Source organism: Suricata suricatta, chromosome 4, assembly GCF_006229205.1.
Source record: "Suricata suricatta isolate VVHF042 chromosome 4, meerkat_22Aug2017_6uvM2_HiC, whole genome shotgun sequence".
Taxonomy (NCBI): domain Eukaryota; kingdom Metazoa; phylum Chordata; class Mammalia; order Carnivora; family Herpestidae; genus Suricata; species Suricata suricatta.
In genome coordinates this window covers 3,028,218-3,051,551 of record NC_043703.1, presented here as the reverse complement: position 1 = coordinate 3,051,551, position 23,334 = coordinate 3,028,218, and the positions used below count along the sequence as shown (strand labels likewise).

At 52.7% G+C, this 23,334-nt stretch overlaps 2 long non-coding RNA genes across 2 annotated transcripts; one reads left to right on the top strand and one right to left on the bottom strand.

Moving 5' to 3' along the window:
* Positions 1–2,237: 2,237 nt before the first annotated feature.
* On the bottom strand, positions 2,238–4,220 carry LOC115290433. Its single transcript, XR_003908082.1, has 3 exons — positions 4,174–4,220; positions 3,508–3,666; positions 2,238–3,030 (listed from the first exon to the last, which is right to left on the bottom strand). It is a non-coding gene; the product is annotated as an uncharacterized LOC115290433 (long non-coding RNA).
* A 239-nt stretch (positions 4,221–4,459) lies between these two features.
* Positions 4,460–22,415, top strand: LOC115290432. The gene is made up of 5 exons (XR_003908081.1): positions 4,460–4,726; positions 6,198–6,314; positions 6,672–6,772; positions 21,669–21,880; positions 22,278–22,415. It is a non-coding gene; the product is annotated as an uncharacterized LOC115290432 (long non-coding RNA).
* Positions 22,416–23,334: the final 919 nt, after the last annotated feature.

The window sequence follows — 23,334 nt, the reverse complement described above, 5'->3', positions numbered from 1 at the left end:
ACTTGCGATGGTCGGGAGTCTGAAATGGATCTCACGGGCTGCAGCCAAGCCTTGGGCAGGGCCAGTGCCTCCTGGAGAATCCCTGCCTTGCCTTTCCCAGCTTCTCCAGGCTGCCGAGTCCCTGGGCTCATGGCCCCTTGAGAGCCGGCAGTGGCTCGTGGAAGGTGTTCCACACTGCACCACTGTGACATTGAACCTCCTGCCTCCCTCTTGTGCTCATAGGGCCCCCTGTGGTGATATTGGACCCATTCAGATGATACAAAATCCTCCCCCCCCGCCCGAAGACTTGGACCCGCTCCAAGAGGACTTTGCCATGTAAGTTCCTTCGTCGCAGGTTCTGGGGGCGAGGACCTGGGTTTCAGGGGATGTGGAGAGGGTGTTCTTCTGCGCACTGGCACGCACAGAGCCTGCAGGGGTCTGTCTGCTTCCCCGCGGAGGTGAGGTTAGCGAGGGCCGACTAGCAGAGGAGGGCACAGAAGGCTCAGATGAGCCGGTCCAGGGCTGGGGGCGCAGGCGGATGCGTGTCTTTTCAAAGTCCTGGAGAAATAACATAGCAACAGCAGCAGCAACGCCAACCAACACCGCCCTCCATGCAGAGCTGACGGCGGGCAAGCGTGGGGTGGGGGCTCGGAGGAGAACATCAATAGTCCGGAACAGGCTCTGTGAGTCACCAGCACACACCCTCGGTGCATGAATAAGCTCCCAACACAGTGCTGGAAAAGGTTACATATGAATATTCAGTGGGTTATTATGCTCGAGAAGGAACTGAAAAAAATCAGTGTCTTACGTTGCCAAGTGCCTTACTCCCTAGTCCTGCTCAAAACTGCTTTGCTTTTCCTTCTTCTGTGTATGTCAGCCTGCCTTGAGCTCGTGGGAAACTGGGGACCAGAGGCCCATGCGCGTCAAAGAGCCCAGGGCTGGTAGGGAGGTCCTGGGGCTCCCGGGGTCCCTGAGCGCAGCAGCCCAAAGCACGGGAGGGACGAGTGTGCAGGGCCCCGGGAGTTCTCAGCCTTCGATGGCTTGTGCCGCGTGGACACCGGTGACTGGCCTCTCTCTGATGCTCTCCAGACACTTTGGGGTGGGGTGTGAGGGGACAGAGCCTTCTGAATCTCCACTCCCGGTCATGTAGTTCAGGCACCCCTGTCCCACTGTAAAGAGCCAGAACAAATTTTTTCTAGTTCTAAGTTTTATATCTTTATATAAATTGTCTCTCTATTGCAGGGGTGGGGGGGGGGGGACATATGGCTGGAAGTTACTGATTAAACAGAGTGCAAAGCCCAGAACACATGTGAACGGTCACGTCAGGACTTCAGGAAAGACCAGAGAGAGAACCAAATCACAGGATGAAACCCCCAGAACACAGAACGGGGGGGAAAAGAGAAATGTCAAACCAGAGTCCGGAGTAAAGCACTTTGCAATATAATTAGTGATAAAAAAAAAAGAGTGGATTTAATATATGTTGGACACTCTTCTAAGAATCGCTCACAAATTATCTCATTTGATGCTAATAAGCTATAAATAGGCTTGATTATTTCCGCTTACACAAGATAAAATGGGAGCACAGCCATAGTAAATAACTTTTCCAAGGGCATTCTTGTTAATAAGTGACTGATTTCAGAACATATATTAACACTTAAATGTCCTCTCTCTTTGTACGGCTGAAAACAAAAACAGTGCATGGCGTTTAGAAACGGAAACTTTCTAGAAGCTCTGACGCCATGATGCTATCTTTTCTCCCCTCGCCAACAGGCACATGTTGAAGGAACTGAAATATTTGTGCTATGGCCGTCTTGGTCTCCTTTCTAGATCACGTCTCCGTCAGCATTTTCAAACTTGAAGAGAACATTTGTGTCATTTTGGCATGTGTCATTCAAATGACTTTGTTTGACTCGGAGGAGTCTTTCCTAAGACTCCCTGCTGGAAGGTTCTCCCTGACCGTACTGCCTGGGTGGTATGCCCTCTCCCTGGGGTGCCAGATCACAGCGCCACAAACCCAGCGGCTTGAAACAGCGGAAATCCCCCCCTGAACTTCACAGTTCTGGGGGCCGAAGCTCCAAGTCATCGCCTCAGCAGGACGCACTCTCCCTGAAACCCTGGGTCTGGTCTTTCCTCACTTCTCACTGCTCACGGTGGTGGCAGTGACCATCCTGAGCATTCCTGGGATTGCAGCTGGGTCCCTCCATCCCTGCCTCTGTGTCCTTGTCATCCATCGTCTCCCCGTGGGGCTGTCTTCACATGGCACTTCCTTCCTCTTCCTATAATGACACCAGTCATACTGGATCAGAGCCCCCCATTAGTGACCTCATCTTGATTACATTGGCAACAACCCTTCATCAAATAAGGTCACATCCACAGGTTCTGGGGGGGTTAGGATTTCAACATATCTTTTTGGGGAACATCATTCAATCCATAACAGGAGGCTGGAGAGCCCTTCAAACACTGCCAGGCCCGTATTTATCACGCGTGATTTCATCTGTACCATCGTCTAACACAGGCTTGCAGGCCTATTATATACAGTCTCGGGCTAGACATCCGGGCCTCGGCTGGCGATGAAGTCAGCACCCGCCCCACGGCGACTCCAGCCCAGCGAGAACGAGGATGCGTGGTGTTTGTGTGCACGCAGGCTGTGAGGACAGATGGGGCACGCGGCAGCTGACTGGCGCTCCGTGCAGGGGAAACGGGTGCGCGTGGCCTCCCAGGGTGGAGACAGTGGAGTTGTCCTCAGCGGTGAATACAGTTCACCACGGCTGGGGGGGCAGGAGATGCTGAGAGCCTCCCACGGCGAAGGAACAGAGTTTGCAAAACCAGTGACCACACCCAGGACCTTCTCCTTCGCCTCAGCAGTTGGGAGGGGCTTGGGAAACCGGGGAAGAGCTTTCCATCGGGGCCGAAGATGCGCCTTCTCTCTGGATCCCTTTGGAGCCGCCTCCCTGGGTGGGCAGTGGGACCCGAGGCTCCTTGCGCGGCTGTGGACTCTTGTCTGTCTCTGTCCCAAGCCCCCGTCGATGCATGCACACCTTCACTTCCGGCCTGCAGGGCGGAAATGCATCGTGGTGTGGAACCAGCACTGGATGGAATCCACAGAAATCCCCACCCCACTTACAGAGACCAGCGTGGACGCACGGTCCCGTCCATGACTGTGGGATAGCAGGAGGCTGGAGCCGCTCGCCCCTCCGGCCCGTGGACACGCGGGGACATGCGGGGACACATGGGACACCGCGCCCAGGGCCACACAGCTACGCGGAGCCGGATGTCCCGGCTGCTGCTGCTTCCTGCCACCATATTGCTCCCAGGCGCCCGGCCCAGCACACCAGTCTCACCTGCCTGCACCGGCCACAGGGCCTGCTCGTGACCGCCTGTCCCACAAGACAGACGTGTCACCCAGTTCCCGAGCCGTCCCAGCCCTGCCCTCTCTGAGCTGCGTGCCTGACTGTACCCAAATGGGAACACAGCACCCGGAGTGTGGGTCCCAAACTGCTCCCACCCACCCCGTGCCCACTTTTTCACCTTTTACGACTGAGTCACCGACCGTCACACTCCCCCTCACTGGTGTCGCCTCTGTTCTCCTGGCGTGAATCATCTCTGCTCAACTCGCCCTCGGTCTTCCTGATGGAAAGGCTCTCCCTGCCCCCGTGCGGTTCCCGCAGCGCCACACCGGCCCCCTAGCTGCGGGGTGCATCCACAGTGAGCAAGGTGTCCCCAAGAGGCCCTGCAGGAAGGGCTCTGTCACCTATCCAAACCGCCGCACAGGCAGGCCCCGGCACACTTGAAGTCCTGTGGCTTTAGTGAGCGTAAGGAAGACTCCGGACTCCGCCGTATTTTTAAAAAGCATCATCATCTGGGCCATCAGGTCCCCTGCCTGTGTGGGCGAGCTTGGCGCCCCGAGGACACCCCCCGCCCGTGTGAGCATGCGCAGCGCCCTGAGGACCCCCGGGTTGGCGCCACAACCGCACCCGTAGCGCCAGCAACACCACCGAAACCGGAAGCACCGCGTCTGACGCCGGAAGGGATGGGGTTGGTGGCCGGAACTGGGCACCAGGCTGCCATCACCCCGCAGGGCTGGGGGCAAGAGGCCGGTGTTCAGGACAGTCGGAACTCCTATGACATTTCGTCTCCCTGGTTTGGCCCCATTTTTCAAATCTGCTCTCTCCCCGCGTGCACCTTGAATCCTACCTGGGCTGGATCTTCCTCATGCCACTTCTTTCTTTCTCCTCCCCTCCCCCGCTCCAGCCTTCCTCTGCTGCTCTCCCAGGTTGTGTTTCCACTTCGCTATTTTTAGATTCGTGACATATGGTTGGAGTTTACTTCCATGTATATGTGAAATCTGAGATAATTTCTCCTTTCCTAAGGTGTGTTAAACCCCCTGTTAATTCTCATAAACGGAATAGCAGCGTCGTATCAATTACCTCGTGTTCTGTGTCCGTTCTTAGATTGTATGTCGTTGTCTCCATTCCCCAGACTCCCGCACCCGGTACGTTCCAGCCAGCAGGACTCTGCTCCTACCTGAAGGCAGCACATGACCTCCAGCCTTCCGCCTGGCACCCTCTCCTCTCACATCCTTCATCAGTGTCTTTGCTGGACTTCGGATTCATCTCTGAGGCTCCTCTGGAATGGTCGTGCCCTGGGAGATGTTCCATAGCCCTCCGCTCCCCGCATGCTGCACTTCCCGACCGGGTGGGATCACATGCTGTGTCGAGTTCCTTTGTGACCGAAGACGGTCCATGAGGTTAGGGATGATTTCATGACCAAGCACGTAGTGTGGCTTCCAGGACAAGGTGCACTCAGTACAGATTTGCGGAAGCATTGCGTGAATAGTTACTTAGCCAGGACGCCCTTCCAGCCAGAGGATTAGGGAAGATTGGAGGAAGGAACGGGTCTTCCCGCTGTACGAGCTTCATCTTGGTTTAACCTGGCTTCGTCGTGTGCCTGAAGTCAGCTCATGGTGTCTGCCTCTGCGTCTGAGCGGCCCCTGTGGAACGCGACCCCGCCAGGTGGCAGGGCTACCGCAGCGGTGGGCCATCGCTGTCACTGGGCGTCCAGCCCCGAGCTGTGTCAGGGCCCCGAGCCCCCTGCGTTCTGGCTCCGAGTTTGACCACTAGGGTTCACCTCTGCCCCCACCTCCCGTCACCAGGTGCAGAGGAAGAGGCAGGGACACCCTTGACTCACTTCCCTGAGGTGCTGGGAAATCTACGGTTTCCGTTGTCCACTTGGATCGGGTCGCATCACCAAGGGCTCTACATCTGGCCTGTGTTTCTTTGATTGTTTTTATTTTAATGTTTCTTTGTTTAGTTTAAGAGAGAGAGATTGCATGAGTGCACACACGTGAGGGAGGGGCACAGAGAGAGGGAGAAAGAAAGAATCCTAAACAGGCTCCATGCTGGGTCGCTTTGATTTTTCACAAAACTGCATTGACAGACATGTTAAGAACCACCCTCCCAACACTAAACATCCTTTTTGAGGCCTCGTAGGGAAAGCCCCACTCATGTATAAATCACGGAAGATGTGCTCCACCTGCCTTGTTTTCTGTTTAACCTCAACGCGCTGTGAATCATCTCTCCATCTTTGACTTGGCTACTCGGAGGCTCAGCCAAACTGTGCTCCCTACCTCCCCTCCGTGTAGGCCATAATGTCTGCATTTCTGTGTCCTTGTCTTTCTTTTACTTTCCTCTTTGTCCTGATCACCCTATTGACTGCACCCATTTTGTCTTATAAGTATTGTTGTAAACCTTCTTTCAGAAAATTCAGATGAATTTTTGTAGCCTAAATTCTCACCCGACATGCCTTTCCCCATCAGCATGATTGATAAGGAACTGATAGAACTTTTCCTTAAAGTCTTCATAGTCACACTGTCTATTATGATTATATGCTATATCTGCTACTAAAGGAAACTGCAGACTTTCCGTTCCCTCCTCCTTCCCTCCTTTTCTCTTTCTTCCTTTCTTCCTGGTTTATGTAGTCATCTGGATTCGACACAAATTCCTCTGTCCTAATGTCACTTTCATGTATTTAAAGCTGAGTTCCCGTCGCCGCTTCTCTGCCAGATGGCACGGATGCACAGGGCCCAGAAATGGAGGGAAACTTGAGCTCTGGCTGCTGCTGGAGAGAAGTAGGGACACTTTCAGGACAGGCCAGTGAAGGCCTCATCATTTCTCACCAATTCCCCACTTGCAAACGGTGTTCTCCTTTGCCCTTTATAGAATAGCACCTAGCCTTCTTACCGACCAGGAATGCTTACGAGAACGTTCACCTCTCTTGGCAAACACGGCGATACCACACGACTGTTATTTTCACCTTCACTTCTTCATGTGACAAAGGTAAAACTCAGGGGGGAAAATCCCGGGTCTGAGATGCTTTATTTGTCCGGGGTCAGGCAGGTGGCCCAAGAGCATCGTTTCCAGAGCAGCAAGAGCAGGATTCAAATCCTAGTCTCTTCCCCATCGTCTCCATTTTTGTCACAGTAAAGTGAAGGACTCATGAGTGAATCTGCCTTCGGGGTATTGTGACGTCAGGTGAGATTATCAATGCCCGAAGGCTGGAGCCCAGCATCTACAGCAAAGTAAACTCACACTCAGTGTTTGTTTAAGAGACAAATAAAACATCAAAAAGATTTGAATCTAGGATCTCATTCCAGACCCAGTGTCCCCTTTCATGAAAACATGTTCTCCTTCTAGAGATGGTCAAGAGAGGTTTTCGGGCCCAGTGGAGGAGACCCAAAGGTGGACGGCCAGGAGTGAAACTGAAGCCAGGTCAGCTGACCCCATGTAGCCAACGGGTAAGTGACCCCACCCCACCCGGGCAGGAAGCAGCTGCCTTCCTGCGCGGCCCCTGAATGTTGGTATTTCAGACCCAAACTGGGCAACTAGAACACGGAAGGGACAGTGGGTTGTAGGAAAAGATGACCCTTGGAGTCTTGTCGTCTACACACCTCACACCAGTCCAGCCAGGAAGGTCTAGGAAAGGCTTCCAAACACTGATTTGAGCCTCTCTAGGAAAAAGGAAGGGAAGGGAAGGCAAGGGGGGCAAAGAAAGGGAGAAGAGAAGAGAAGAGAAGGGAAGAGAAGGGAAGGGAAGAGAAGGGAAGAGAAGGGAAGAGAAGAGAAGAGAAGAGAAGAGAAGAGAAGAGAAGAGACCAATCCCTTCAAGTCCATAGTGACCCTGATAAGCTGCACCTGAGGCCACACCAGCCTCCTCCACCGTTGGCTGACTGGAGTCCTCGAAGAGAACAAATCCTTATATTGCATTTGGGCTGCGTGGAAAACTTCCACACATCAGTGCTGTCTGCCGAGAGCCCAGAATAGGGGACAGCGTCAGAATGTGTGCCGTCCTCGGGCCGGGATGCAGCCTCCCCCTCCATCCTGCCTATTGAGTGAGTGAGTCATCGCCAGTAACTGGGGAGAGAGCCGTGTCTTCCTCTCCTCGGCTCCCTCCCACGAAATAACACAACACAATGGCACTCAGGTATCAACAAGACAACATGATATTTTTGGAAGGCATTATATTGCTGCAGCTTTTCTAATGCTCCACAGACTTGGGCTGTGCAAAATGATTCTCACCGGGAATAAAACATTTGCTTCAGGAAGCTCTAAAGGTGAGAGCAAAACAATTTGTATTTGTTTAAGACATAATGTCATCCATAATTAATGGGATAACTCTGCTCAGCAGAGCAGGGAACTACTGAGTCTATTTGAAGCTGGATTTCTAGTCCTTGGGATGAAGAATAAATTTACCCTTAAGCTTTTATTTTATTTTTTCATGGAAAAGGTGATCTCCACTGATTGAACATTTGGTTCCTTTTTAGCGCATTTTTTTGACTTGTGTTATTTGCTGCTGACTGGTAAAGGCAAGGCCAGGCACTGATGTCTGCCGTGAAATGTGAGGGTGGCTGTGAAGTATGGGGAGGTCACCTTGGGCTCTCAGGACCTCTTTTCATGCCCTTTCTTCACCCTGCAATTTGAACTCTTGACATGGGTTTTAAAAAGAACGTTTTAAAAAATTCAGTTGGAAAGTGGGGTTTTTTTCCCCTATCTTGAAATGGATTTTAAAAAATGATAGGGCCACCTGGGTGGCTCAGTCGGTTAAGTGCCCGACTTTGGCTCAGGTCATGATCTCACGGTTCATGGGTTCAAGTCCCACATCAAGCTCTGTGCTGACAGCTCAGAGCCTGGAGCTGCTTCCGATGCTGTGTCTCCCCCTCTCTGCCCCTCCCCCACTGGTGCTCTGTCTCTCAAAAATAAATGAACATTGAAAATTTTTTAAAATAATAAATATAATGAAAGCATCTATTTTGTAAGTTCATGTCCACTAAAAACAAAACACTTTAGAGCCATTGGACTGTTATTGGAGCTCATTCCTCAGGATACGACAACACCACACAGAGGGATGGAACACCCTCACAGGACCCATCCCCCCAAGTCACATCACCCCGTGAGGAAGGGCGCAGGAGGGCAGTGGTCTTGTTTGTTTACTCAGTCTTCCCAGGACTTCTCCCCTGGGGGCCATGTGCCGTGTCAGTTTGGCCGCCCTCTGGGGGTCCCTGAGGTTTGTGCGGATGCAGTCCCCGTGCAGACGGCTGTGTTCATTGGCCAACAGCAACATGGGGACGCAGAGAGGGTCCCGGAGGAGGTGGCAGCCTGTGTCCTGGCTCAAAGGGAGGTAGAATCTTGACAAAAATAGATGAGAAGAGAAAGGGGAATCTTGGTAGGTGAATGGTTGGAGGAAAATTACAGAAACCATGACCCCTTCGGACCAGCCTACCTGCCCGTTTGACCTTCATGCCCTCTCTCGGGCTGACCTCAAGGTCATGATCGTAGCCGCTCTTTTGGGTTCTTCTCAATCTCTTAGTTTTCAATAGTGTTAAAAAAAACAAAAAGTGCACTGAAGGTTTTCCACATGTCCATCCTGACTATTTACTTTGTTTTGGATTTTAGCCTTTTATCTTCTTTCCGTTTCTGGGACTTCCTATTTGATGCTTTTCAGTTGCATGAGCAGTGACCATCTCCCTTCCTCCAGGAAGCCTTCTGTGGTTTGTCCAGGAGCCTGCGCCCTGCCTTCTACCATCTCCTCAGTGTTGCTCCGGTACTTTCTTTACAGCCTCCAGAGACACACAACAGTGTGCACTCCCAGAAGTGCGCAGGGCACTGAGAAAACATCCTGCACACAGTAGGGTTTTCGATAACAGCAAATTGCTGAATTAATGCCAGAGTTAATTAATTGACTCAGCTAATTAACTAATTCAGCTAATTAATGCTGAATTAATGCAAGCCCTAAGGAAGCTTCCTTGTCTCTCGAGGAAGACATCAACCCTGGTGTGGACGTGCTCTCTCCCGGCATTTTCACTCCAATTCGATGGCAAAAAAACTAGAAATTCAGCAGACGCCTATTGACAATCAGATGGTAACAAAAATTGTTCAAAAATGCAAAAGGGACAATATTGAAATATTTGCAAATATGCAATTCTTAACAGGGTAGCATTTTACATAAAATAGTTCATGAGGCATCAATACTAAAAAACTGGGAAAAGTTCTGCCTTTTACCCTGTAGGAAGGAAAACACTCTTCAGTTTTACGCTCAGGATTCTCCTGGAATGTAAAATCCTCAGGGCGTCTGGGTGTCTCAGCCCGTTAAGCATCTGACTTCAGCTCAGGTCATGATCTCACCGTTTATGGGTTCGAATCCCATATCAGACTTTGTGTTGACAGTGCCTTCTTGGAATTCTCTCTCTCTCCCTTTCTCTCTCTGCTCCTCCCCTGCTCACTCTTTGTCCCTCAAAAATAAATAAACTTTTTTTTTTAATTTTTTGATGTTTATTTAATTTTGAGAGAGAGAGACAGAGTGTGAGCAGGAGAGGGGCAGAGAGAAAGGGAGACAGAATCTGAAGCAGGATCCAGACTCAGCCATCAGCACAGAGCCCAATGCAGGGCTTGAACCCACAAACCAGGAACCATGACCTCAGCTGAAGCCAGAGCCTTATCCAACTGAGCCACCCAGGTGCCCCCCCCCAAAATTTTTTTAAATCCTTAAGGACTTTCTGAACTCAAGCCAGGACTTGACCACATCTGGGACTGTTCCACATTAACCTTTCTGATCGCCGGGCAGTCTGTTGTAAGAGACACAGTGACTATTCTAGGATGCCAGCCAGCAGATGCAGGGTAATAGAGAAGGGCATGCTGATGGTCAGGCTTTGTGACGGGTCAAGGTGAAGACAGGCAGGGGCGGCCACGGTGTCAGAACAAGCCTGTTTATAGGGCTTCTCACGCGCGTCCAGACCCCACGCGGTTCTCTGTCACTCTCTTTCAAACTCAGTGTCCTCCGGAAGCCATCAGAAACCAAGAGCACATCCACAGTACACATTGGGAGGACGAGGCAGAGAAGGACAAAGTCACTCGTTCTAGAAACTGACACCCCAGCTGTGTTTATTTCCAACTCTTGGTTTCCAGAATGTTCTCTGGTTTTAGAGAGCTGGGCTGTGCCTGTAACTCTCACGCGGGTCTTCACTCTCTAACAGGCATGGAGTCTCCCTGCTTCGTGTCCCGTCTCAGCTCCCAGCTCCTCAGCTGCTCCTAGACATGGCTGATGCCGCGGAGCCCCAGAAACCCCTCCCCAGGCTTTCTTGGCACCTCAGTGGAGACCCACCCCCCCACTGTTTATCACAGCACCCCGCTCACTCCAATGTCGGCAGGTGCACACGGGCCTCTGTTTCCAAAGGGAAGCCTTCACCTTTTCTCTTGTGCTCCTACCTTGCTGCCCATTTTAAGGCTAATGACTTTTTTTACTTTACCCACCATAAGCTAAGGACTCTCCTCAGTTCTTGTGATAAATAGTACTGAACAAAATCGCAGTGCCCCTGCCCCCACAGAGCTGACCTATCCCAAGGCAGGCAAACAATAAATACCAAACATAATGGATGACTGAATGATAGAGCATGTTATAAAGTGCTCAGAAATATAGTAGGAAAAATGTAGAGCCAGATAAAATGGACCCAGAAATAAGAGCAGATCATCATTTTACACAGGCTTATCTGAATAGGTGTCCTTGAGAAGGTAAGTTTTGGGCAAAGACTTGGAGGAAATCTGGCAGAAGAGTATTCGGGCCAAAGAGTTAGGCAGTGCAAAGGCCCTGTGGCAAGTAACTCTGGGTATGTTTAAAGGGGAGGAAGTCCATGCAGTTGGAGCAGCTGAGCAGGAGGGAGAGTGTTGTTGAAATGAGGTCAGATTTAGGGTCTTGCAGCCATTATGAAAGAACTCTGGTTTTTATTCTGATTAAAATGGCAAAGTGCTGCAGGTTTTAAGCAATTGAAGGGCTTAATGTGCCTTTTTTTCAAAGGGTCATTCTAGCTTTTGGGTTGAGAGTAAAGAGAACAAGAGGAAACTGAGGCAGAGCAGGCAGAAGGCTATCACAGTAATCCACACAAGCGCTCATGAACGCTCAGGGCAGGGACGGCAGCGGAGGGGAGAAGCAGTTGGATATCGGATATGAAGTCCTCTCAGAGCAGAACCCAAGGGGACAGATGGTTGTGTGGCCTCAACAATCAGGAAAAATGGTGTTGCCACCATTTCACTACAGTGGGGTGGGCTGTGGGGCAATCAGACAGATCAGAGGTCAGGGCTGGGTGTGTTGATCTGAGGTGCTACCAGACAGGCAAGTGGAGGTGCCAGGAAGTTGGCTGGTGAGCAGGACTGGGGCTCAGGAACCAGGTCTGAGTCGGGGCAGCACGCATGTGAGTCTCCAGCACTCTGGGGAAGACCGGGGGAGACTCACCAGGAGAATGCTTGGTGACCTGGTGGAGAAGAAGGCCAGACATCTGTCCTCGGACACTCAACCTCTAGGAAGGCAGGGAGAAGAGAGATCGCCACCAAAGGAGACAGAGAAGGGACAGATGTCGTCAGAAGACAGATGAGAAGGTGTGGTGTCCCAGAACGGCCGAGGTGGAGGGAAAGACCATGGGTGTTATGACTGAGACGGAGGTGGTCCCAGGGGCCGGGGCAGGAGCAGCTTCATGCAGAAAGTGACCTGGAGGCACGACCTGGCCATGTTTGGGAGAGGACGGAAGGGGATGTACACAGCAAGCAGACGCAACTCTTCAAAAGGGAAGCCGGAGGGGAAATGGAGGCAGGAAACGGTCGGTTGGCTTCAGACAAGAGAGATGCCTGCAGGTCTCCATGGCGATGGGACTGGAGCAGAGGAGGGAAGGATGCTGGGGATGAGGGCCGTGGGAAGCTGGGGGCGGGGGGAGAAAGGTTGGAAGGCACACGGGACAGGAAGACGCCATGGAGGCAGCAGGGGCGGGCAGGCAGTGCCCAGCGTCCAGGTGCAAAAGATTGTCTCCAATGGTGAAAGTCACATCCCAAAATAATGACAAAAAACCAAATGCATCTTCTCTTATTTTTCTCGACTCCACCCTGTCTCGTGCATTTGCAGTGTCTTGTCATTCATGAAGATGCCTTTTCACCGTCCCCACCATGGCCAGCCGTGTCCGCTAGGAGGGCTCGTGCCCTGGGTGTTGAGCCTCCAGTGGTCGGTGGGGAGGACTGACCGCAGTGGAGTCATCTTTCAAATCCTTGCTCTGCACGGATTCTCTTTCCTTTGCCTTGAAATGGCACCCTGGACCCCCCTTTCTATACCCCTCACACTGGCCCGTCTATCTCCCGCTGCGCCGAGGGTCAGGCACGCCCTGGCTGCGCTGGTGCTGGGCTGGGGGGAACCCCCGGGGCCCAGGGAGGCCAGGGTCCTCGAGCACAAGCAGGGGAAGCCAGAAGGCAGGACTGGGCGCCTGTGCCTCGTGGGGGGAGGGGGACGGGAAGGAGCGACAAGTCACCGCAGATCCACACCGAGCTGTACAGGCCGGCCCACCTGTAATGGACCCAGAATGACCCCGTTGTCCCAGGAGCCTGTCTAGTTGAACTACAAAACCAAGTCACCTTCTTCAGTCAAAACTAAGCCCACATGAGCAAGCAGGTTTCACCTTGGAGATTGGCTCATCCTGTTAGAGTATGCACTGATCATTTTTGTTTTTGTTTTTTTAATATTTATTCAGTTTTTGAGAGAGAAAGAGAGCATGAGCAGGGGAGGGGAGAGAGAGGGAGACAGAGTCCGAAGCAGGCTCCAGGGGCCAAGCTGTCAGCACAGAGCCCGACACGGGGCCTGAACCCACAAACCTCAAGATCATGACCTGCGCCGAAGTCGAAGGCTTAACCCACTGAGCCTTCAGGCACCCCACAGTAATCATTTTACCTGAGTATGAAGGCAGGGAAACCTTCAGCTCTGAAGTTTTGGTTGTTTCTTTGTTTTCTTTGTTTTGAGAGGGCAAGCAGGGGAGAGGGAGATAGAGAATCCCAAGCAGGCTCTGTGCTGACAGCACAGAGCTCCATCCAAGACTCGCACTCACAAACTGTGAGATCATGAGCTGAAGCGAAATCAAGAGTCAGATGCTCATCCCACTGAGCCACCCAGGCGTCCCTTCCACTCCAAGATTTTACAAAACTCTGTTTAGAACAAATACATTGCGATGCTCATCCTAATAGAAAGTGCACCAAGCAGCTGTGACATGTGATACGATGCTCATTTTCAACTTAGACGTGTACACACTGCCCCAAATTTCTTGAGGAGCCGCAGGAGCAGGAATGTGTGGAGCCACCAGGCTCTCGGATCCCGTCCCCAGATGCCAAAGCAACTTCACGCGGAAGACCCGTGGGGTCGCCCGAAGACGGCCCTGAGTGCACAGAAAAGGCTGTATCTCTGCGTTCTGTGCCTACCTAGTGAAAGTTTCCGTGAGGCCTGGGGTCCCCTCCTTTCTGTCATGTCACTGGTGGTAACATCGCTGGGGAGGAAGCCCAGAGCCTGGCAAGCCGAGCAGCCCAAGTGGCTTAAAATCACGCACGTGGGTCCCGGCGTCCGCACGGCGGCAGGCCACCCGTTAGGCCGTGCCCGCTGCTGTGGCCTCATTGTCTTCCCGTTCAGCCCTGGGAGAGGAGCAGTTCTCTGCCCTGTGCTGTCTGACCCAGAGGGACCGTGTGTCAGCTGCATGCCTAGTGTCGTAGAAAGATCGTTTTTCTTCGAGATCACCCTAGTGTTCCCTTCCCCAAGTGACAATGCTAAAACTAGTCCTTAAAAAATGTTTATTTATTTTGAGAAAGAGAGAGAAGGAGGGGGAGAGAGAGAGAGAATCCCAAGCAGGCTCCATGCAGTCAGCGCAGAGCCCAACTCGGGGCTTGAACTCACAAACCATGAGATCATGACCTGAGCTGAAATCAAGAGTCTGGAGCTCAACCAGCTGAGCCCCTCAGGAGCCCCTCGATACAGACTTATAATAAGGCATTTGTCCCATGGGGGTAAAAACAAAACAAACCCCTTAGCATTTGTTAAGACAGAGAAGAACAAACTCGGGACTACTCAGAGAAATTTTGCATCAAACCCATTTTTTTCCCATAATATTTTATTGTCAAATTGTTTTCCATACAACACCCAGTGCTCTTCCCCTTAAGTGCCCTCCACCATCACCACCCCCTCTTTTCCCTGCTTCCACTTCCCCTTGAACCCTCAGTGCATCAAACCCATTTTTATACCTAATTATTACAATGATAACTTCACAAAAGGCAGTATTCATCAAGAGACACCTCAGGAGGCACACAGAAAACAGTGAGAACTTGAGATTTTCCCTTTCTGTGGAAAGAGAGCGAGTCTCCCTCCCCAAGGGTGAGATGCTGTACATGAAGGTGGCCAAGTGAGGGCTCCAGGGACATTCTGGGAGACGCCCCTCTGTTCCCACCTGAGCAATGGGTGGGGACATCCACCTGCTGTTGGTCCCCGTCCAAAGCATCAGGGCACGTGCCCCGAGGTCCTTCTATGTGTGTTTCCTTCGGTGAAGTGACCAGCAAGAGCTACGTGAAACATCCACCTGTTCCCCATCATGGCCTGAAAGCCCCAAGGGGAACAAGCGAAAACCAAGCTGAAGCAATTCAGAATGAAGGAAGTGTAACGCGGTGAGGTGTGCGTCGTTACTCGAGTGTACAAGTGGACAATATCGGGTGCGGGGTTGCCTCTAATGTTAAAACCTCCATCACTCAGCGGAACAGTTAACATTCCGTTCTCCATGCAGCTCGAGGGCCTTTCAAGTCATGGCAAAGCTGGAGGAAAATACCTCCAGCTACCTCCTGAAGCACTTTTGCTCTCTCTGTAACATTCTCATTAGCAGATATTTAGTTAGCAAATCACAGTGTCTGCTGCCGTGGGAGAGGCACACCGTGCTCATGTGGGTTTCGAGCCTGACAGAGCTTACAGTCTGGTAGGAGAGACACAAGATGCCAGACCAGGATCATCACGTGCTTCCCTTTGCTTCTGAAATGAAAATGCACACTCTCCTCGGAGCCCCTTGGCGGAGGCCTCACACCCATACCTGCCCCTGCTCTGAGTCACCACACACTGTTCCCATCTCTCTGAAATGTGTTGTGCTTGGATTCATCCAAAACACCCTTTTCAGCTAAAGGCTACTTTCTCAGCATCCTCAGGATCCTGAGGATGAAAATCAGATGCTCATGCTCCATTCACCCCATTCACAACACGCTTGTGTCTGTGTGCCTGCGTTAACATGTGGTGTGCATCTCCTCTACTTAACTGTGCTGCCTGAGAGACAAAGAAGAAGGGCTACAGTCACTCTCACACCGTCGCTAGCATTATTCCTGGCCCATACGAGGCACTCTGGAAATAGGTTTGCTCCATAAACCAACGCATTTGAATATATGTGCTTAAGCAATCCACCTGCACATCCTCAAAATGCTGGATAAATGGATAAATGGCATCATTCCCAAGATGTGTGGATGGAGAAGCCGCGGCTGAGAGAGGGCTGGGGACTTCTGGGAGATGATTTCTTACTAACTAGTTTCTGGGAAAGCATTGTTCCCATAGTTCCACAACGATGTCAGTAGCTCTACCAGAAATATCTAGACAGTAAGGAAGGAGAGGAGGTTTGGGAGGTGAGCTGGACGCCACTCCCAGGCATCGCAGGGAGGTGAGGACAACCCCAAAGCTAGCCCCGCGCTGTTGGCCGCGGACTGGGATCTTGGCTGCAGGATCTCGAGTTGGGCGACAGGACTCAATCCCTTGGGGCACTGGTGCTTCAGTGGCTGCCTTACCTGGAGCTGGTCGAGGACACCTCCGAAGGGCCAGGTGTCCCCCTCCAAGGGCGAGTCTCCACACCTGCGGTCCCAGCGTCACCTCCAGGAGGCGAGATCGAAGACCTGGGGGCGCTCGTTATTGCTCAGCGGCTGATGCGGTGGGCGTGGCTTGTCACCTACAGAGTCATGGCGTGAGGGAGGGGGAGCACTGGGTGCGGCCGTTTCCGTGGCTACAGCTGGGAAAGCTACATTTTTGTCTGTCAAACAGGAACAACAGTTTTATGTGAAATTGTCAGGCTACCTGGTCGTGTCACCACTTTGTAATGCCAAGATCAAAGGATTTATTGAATAACTAGTTAAGAAATTGGACATTTAATATTGCTTTTGGCTCATCTATCTAAAATGCCATTCTAGGGGCCCCTGCAAAGCTCAGTCAGCCGAGCATCTGACTCTTGATTTTTGCTCAGGTCATGATTCCAGGGTCGTGGGATCAAGCCCCGTGTCAGGTGCTGTGCTGAGTCTGCAACCGACTTAAGATTCTTTCTCTCCCTCTCTGCCCCTCCCCTTATATGCTCTGACTCTGTCTAAATAAATAAATAAATAAATGGCCACTCTTGGGATGCCTGGGTGGTTCAGTCAGTTGAGTGTCCAACTCTTGATTTGGGCTCAGGTCATGATCCCAGGGTCTTGGAATCAAGTCCCTGCCTAAGATCCTCTCTCCCTCTCTCTCTGCCCCTTCCCCTGCTCATGCTTCCTCTCACTCTGTCTCAATAAATACATACATACATACATACATAAATAAAATGCCACTGTCACTTTGTTTATTGAAATAGAGTCCATCCTCCAAATTTTAGCTGAAATCTTCTCCAGAGATGCCAGCTCAGTCTATGACGCTAGCGTGTGATTATTTGTGGTCAGTTCTGCTAGGAACTAGTGCTCCTGGGGGCCCCGCAAGCTCCCGGCAGCAGGGTGACGTGTTTAATGGGACCCGGCGCTCGTGTTACCTTCTTCATCCTTGTCATCCTTGGCCACAGTGTGACGTGAGGCTCTTGCTCTGGGCCCACCCAGAGGAGTGTGGGACTTTGGCTTAAAACTGTCCCTCTCTCTCCATCCCTACGGAACACGCCCATGCACACAGACACGCACATGCGCGCCCGCACACACACACACACACACGCATGCACACGCATGCACACACACCCTTCCAAGCCACCCAACCGTGTGCCACAGTTGGAAGCCACACTATCCCTGGGGTTAGACCCAGGGGCTGGGTCTTCCAGTGGGCGGGGCCACAGCATCTTAGAGCAACACACAGCCAACTGTCAGCCCCTCCTCTGCCTCCCCTCTCCCGTGAGGTCGCCCCAGCAGGTGGCTGGATGGCTGGGCGCTGACGGACAAGAAGACCCGCACGGCGCACACGGACCCTGGCCTCCCAGCCCAGCTGGCCGTGACGCCTCAGCTGGTGGTGCCCACAGAGTCCGCCTTCCCGGAGGAAGGAGGAGAGAGCAAGAGGCTCAGGTCCTATAACTTCGCTTAATCGTTAACCCAAACTGTCGAATTTAGCATTCACCAGATACGGGGGCAGGGGTGTGGGGGGTGTGCCTGCTGTTTGTAAAGTAGTGTCCACTCCGCTCTCGGGCGTGGACCTTCGTGAGCCCGCACCCCGGCAGCGGTCCTCCGGGCAGAGAGAAGCAAGAACAAAACCTGCCCCCAAGGCCCACCCCAAGTCGCTGGAACCTGCTGCTTAGTGAATACAGTTTGAAAGGAAGATCGGTTTTAAAATCACAAAGATTGGGGAAACAGCGTGTTCTCAGCTGAGGTGTCTGGAGGCACCCGAATCTGAAGATTGGTCCATCAAGTCTCCCCAGAAGGTGGGCCCTGGGGACTCCTGGGGCCCGTGCCCCCCTGTTCAAGGAGAGGCAGCACGTTTGACAGACAGGATCTCGGTCTTCAGGATCAGGTGTCACTAAAGCATCTTCTCTGTGGCTGCAGACGAAGGCAGACGCTCTCCTCTCTGGGGGCCAGGACATCCCTGCGCTTGTCGGTTCCCATACATGTCACACTGTCCGGTGGCTTCTTTAACTCTCTCTCTCCCCCTCTCTCCCAGCTGTGAGCTCTCAGATGGCAGGAGTCATCACTGATGCGTCCCCACCATCCCAACATCTTTCCCCGGGGCGGACACAGGAAGGGAGTGAATCCACCAGTGATGGCCAAAGCTGTCCTTTCTCACACAAGCACCAGCCCGCTGGAATCGCCTAATTCAAAGTAATCTGTTCCCCAAATAACATAAGATGCCATTATACTTTTTAAAAAATACCCTCTACTCATTTTTCTCCCACATCACAGACAATGTGGATAGGAAACCCACACTTTTCATAGGCTCTTTCACCTTCGAGGTCCTCTGTGAAAGCCCTTGCTGTGAGGCACCGTCATCAGGAATGTGTGGAGTTGTGTCCCTAGATGTGAGGCTCACCACGGCACACGAGCCCTGGCTAGTTTCTGCATCCGCAGCCCCCGGGGGGCGGGAACAGACGGGGCTCGAGTTGGTGAGGGTGGACGGGAAGCCTCCGGCCCCCTCAGCTCACGCCTGCAGACGGCCGCTGTTCTCGAAGATTCCTTCCCTTCTTCCCGCGTACTCTTTCTGCCATTGCCCTGAGTACAAGTTTGGGAACTTACAAAGCACACTTCTAACAGGATGGATGAGGGCCGATGACGGCAGCATTTTCTTCTAGAGGTGGAAGAGATTGTGGAGAAAGAGGACTGTTTCTAGAAGGATCTCAGAAGGTAGAGACGTCCCGCTTTGAACAGTGAAAGCATCTGACCTTGTCCCTCCAGCGGTCCCTGAGCTGTGCGATGCAGACACTGCCGAATATTTATAACTGCGTCAAAACGTTTGTGGAAACGCGCTGTTTTCAGATTCTCACTGGGCCGATTGGAATTTCATTTTTTTGACAGATTTACTCATGTTTCCCACCTCATGCAGCTGGGCAGGAACCAGAAGCTCTTTTACTGAAAAACAGTATGTGGCAGACGCACTTGGCTTCAGATTCCCTTCAATTATTTCCCCCTTTATTTTGCTAATGGACTAAGTCTTATCCCGGGTAGAGACACAGGTGCCGCTGTCCCACCGCAGGCTGTCCCATCAGTGCAGCCCACACCCCTGCCTGCAGGCCACCTGCGGGCAGACCAGAGAGTCCGGGGACTTTTCCACCAAAGCCATCAGGCTGTCCAATTTTGCAGGCACTAGTAAGCGAGTAGTGACCGCGCTGGCCCGGGCGGCCTCGCCGCGCACTTTGCCCCCGCCCAGTCCAGCATCGGGCTGGCAGCTGCCCTGCGGTTAGCGGCTCCCCATCCACGTCCGGCCGAGAAGCTTGAGGAGCAAGGGGTGGAGGCCCGGGAGCACTCGCGGTCACGGTCTGGGGAGGACCAGCAGAGTGGACAAGCCCCGTGGACACCAGTGGCCAGGACAGCTGCAGGCAGGGGTAGGGGACGCCCGGTGCCTCCGTGTACCCCGCTCCCACCCGCTCCCAGGCCCGGGCACCTGTCACACGGAGTCCCCGGGAGGCCTCAGGGCGGCCGTGGGGGCGGGAAGGGACACCAGGGCCAGAGGAGGACAGAGGGAGAGAGCTCTGGAAGACTTCACGTGACTCGGGGCACATCTACGACCACGTGCGGGGCTGGGGCCACATTGCCCACCCCCACCCCCACCCCTGCTGAAGACGAGAGGCACGAAGTAGTGCAGAAGGCACCGGAGAGCACAGGAAGGCAGGGGAAGAGGGTGCGAGCAAGAAGACCAAAACCAATGGGGGGGAACCTCGAATAGTGAGTCACCTGGTGTGTTCCTCTCACAAATTCCGAGGGCAGGCCAGGGGCTGGGAGCCCAGGACTGAGGTGGGGATCCCGTGGAAGGAGGGGCGTCTTGGGGGGGAGAGCGGCGGTCTGTGTCTCTGGCACAAGACGCTCAGGGCTCTGCCCACGGAGAACCAGCTCCAGATTGCAGGGCTGACAACCACATGGAGGGGGGTGGCTAATCCAGGGAAGACACATTAATGCCTTCCAAAGAGTTTTGAGAATACACTATTTTAGGGGTGCCTGGGGGGCTCAGTCGGTTAAGCGTCCAACTTCGGCTCAGGTCATGATCTCATGGTTCCTGGGTTCGAGCCCTGCGTCAGGCTCTGTGCTGACCGCTCAGAGCCTGGAGCTGCTTCAGTTCTGTGTCTCCTTCTCTCTCTGCCCCTCCCCTGCTCACGCTGTCTCTCTCTCTCAAAAATAAATAAACATTTAAAAAAATACTTTTTAAATAAACTATTTTATACAAACAAGGATGTATGTGTGTGTGTGTGTGTGTGTGTGTGTGTGTGTGTTGTAACAGGGCTGTGTGTGAATCTTTCCACCTTTCCTTCCCCCAAAAACGGGAAAAGTTTTTATTTGATTGAAAAGCTTGAGAATCTCCAAGAACAATAGAGCTGCGTGGAAACGCCTGTGCAAGCCCAGCTCTGGCCCATCGCCACCACTGGCAACGGCCGCCTTCCCCCGCCAGTCCCTGCCCTGGGAGATTTTCTTTCTCTGAAATCCCGGAGTTGTGCCTCAGCAGTAAAACATGAGACCCACCCAAACTTGGCAGACAAACCTCTGAAAACTCTGTCCCCCGCAAACCCAGGTCAGGTCAGACCAGACGGTGAGAGCAGCCAGGAATTAAACACCCACCACGGTGCCTTCAGAACAAACTCACGGTGAGGCTCAGAGGTGCATTTCTGGACCTTTGACCTGGGGTTTTTAAAGACCTTCCCAAGCTTACTTTGCCTGCGTAGAATTTGCAAGCATTGGCCATTGCTGTTTTTGACTTCAAACCATTTCCACAAGCTCTATAAATAGAAGGTATTGATGCTTTTACGGAGGGTTGTCCAGGGCCCTGCATTCTCTCCAGGGGAAGGGAAGCACCGTGCGGGAGTGTGCGTTGCTGCCGGCCGTGACCGCTGGCCCTGCCACGGAGGCAAGTTTCCGTTCCTTCAAAAGAATAAAACGCAGGAGGAACGCATCCAGCCTGTTGAAAGCAGCTCTTGAAGGTGGCTTCCCGTTCGTGTTAGAGCCGCCCGTCTTGTCTCCCCCCGCAGCGGTGTGGCCATCAACGCCCACACCCGAGCCGTCTTTGGAATAACACGCATGGAACTTAGAGCTTCAGAAAGATCCCTAAATCCCCCAGGAGACCCTCCGCTCCCATCCTTGGAGGCTCCCTCGGCCCAGGGGCACAGGAATCAACTGCTTTGTTTCTGGGCTTCAAGGGGACTTATAAATATGCCTTTGCAAGTGCATCCCGCAGTGGGGCAGGCCTAAGTCCCCATGAACTGTCCTGATGCCGAAAGTAAATTTTACAGGGCTTGCCGCAATGACCGACTCTTTTCTCCTTTTCCAATTAAAACAATTTAACGTTTTGGGGTTTTGTTGTTTATTTTTTTTTTTTTGAGTCTGAGATTCCCTCTTCTTTTCCAATTTGATTTTATGACCTCGAAAATGCCTCCCGGTGACAATGTGTTTTTGTTTTGGTGGGTGTTTTTTTAGCCCACATGCTGTCGGCGCCCCCCAGACCCAGTCTGCTCCCTTCTGTGTGTGCCTCTGGCTACAACACTCACCGTGAGAGAACACGCAGCATGCGCTCTGCACAGCCTCACTCCCACGTGCGCCGGCACATGCCCGCTGCCTGCCCAGGTCACCGAGGAGTCCCTGTGAAGTGTGATAACAGCTGTGAGGCTCCTGCCTGTTCCCAACCGCAGGTAACATCGCAAATTCCATCCAGGACACACGCGCCCTAGAAAAGATAAGAGGGAGAAATTAGCCACCGTCCCTCCTCTGTCCCCTCGCAGAGGCCCGCCCTTCCCCCCCCCCCCGCCACCATCTGTGCTGGCTCTTGCTCTAGAAGTCTCTGTTAACAAAGCCTCACCTACTGATTCTGCCTGGATTCCCCACCCTGGCCCCCGCCCTCGCCTGGTGCCCCCAGAAAGCACAGTTCCTGACCCTGATCCCTTTGTCTACAGAGTTAGGGTCTGAAAAGGCATGGCCCTCGCTCCTTCCTGGGCCGGGCTTCCAATGTTATAGGGTTTCAAATGCTCAGTCAGGTTACAGATCAGGAGAAAAATTCAGGGTCTTGTCCTTTCCCATTTTTTTCAACAGTTTCTAGCACCCTCTTCAGAGAGAGTTGGACGCAGAGTGCACGTAGCCCGAGAAAACGGAAGCTCACTTCCCGGTGGATACTGGGCTCATTAGAAACACCGCGTCATCACACAATCAGCATTTTACTAAAAAAGTAATGCCTGCGAAATGAATTTTTGATACAAAGCCGTGTGCCTGTGACTTTTTTTGTTTTAAAAACATTAATCTCTTCAATAATTCATCTTTTATTTCTTCAGCCTTGCTAAATATTAAACAGGTTAAAGGTAAATATTTGAAAACTCGAGGCAGTTCGAGTCCCTCAGAGAAGGTCCGAGGCAAAGGGCTCTGGCGTCACTGCCCCCTCATGGCGTCTTTAACGTGCAGTGATGGGTGCTGTTGGCAGCTCGGGGTCGGATGGTCCCTGGGCTTGGATCGTACCTGCGGGGCAGGTGAGGTGGGCGCCCACGCAGGCATGCCCACGTCCCGAAGGGTTACCGGAGATTGACAGCAGAAACGAAGACTCCCAGACATGGGAGGGCATGCACCCGTCATCCGAGGCCGGGCCCGCTCTGAGATGGAGCACGGAGGCGCCCCACACGTGGTCAGCCCAGCAGCCTGGCCGGTTTTCAGCCCCCTGGCTTCAGTTCACTCACGTGGGGGTCACCACATTCCGCGCCCCCCCCCAATCTGATTGAGGCGACCATAGGGTTCCTTTCTTGCTGAATCATCTACATAAGTTCACCTGAGTTGATCTGAGCTAAGAGATGTAAATGCCTTTCCCATCCGGCCCCCTGACGACAGGTACCTTTTAATTATTAGCAGTATTAGTTTCCAGGAGGCTGAGAAATTAATTTTAGAATGCGTGCTTGGGACCTAACTCGCAGAGTCATTTTCCTCGGAGGGTCTCTATGCAGGCTGTCAGCGTTGCTGTCTCTCCGTGACACCGTGTGAAGGCTGATGACAATTACCACACTACTGATGTCTGAGAGAAATTCTTCTCCTTGCACAAAGTACGTGCTTATCCACTGAGAGATGGGGGTTATTTTAAAGCAAGTGTTCTTGGTTTTCAGTGTCCACT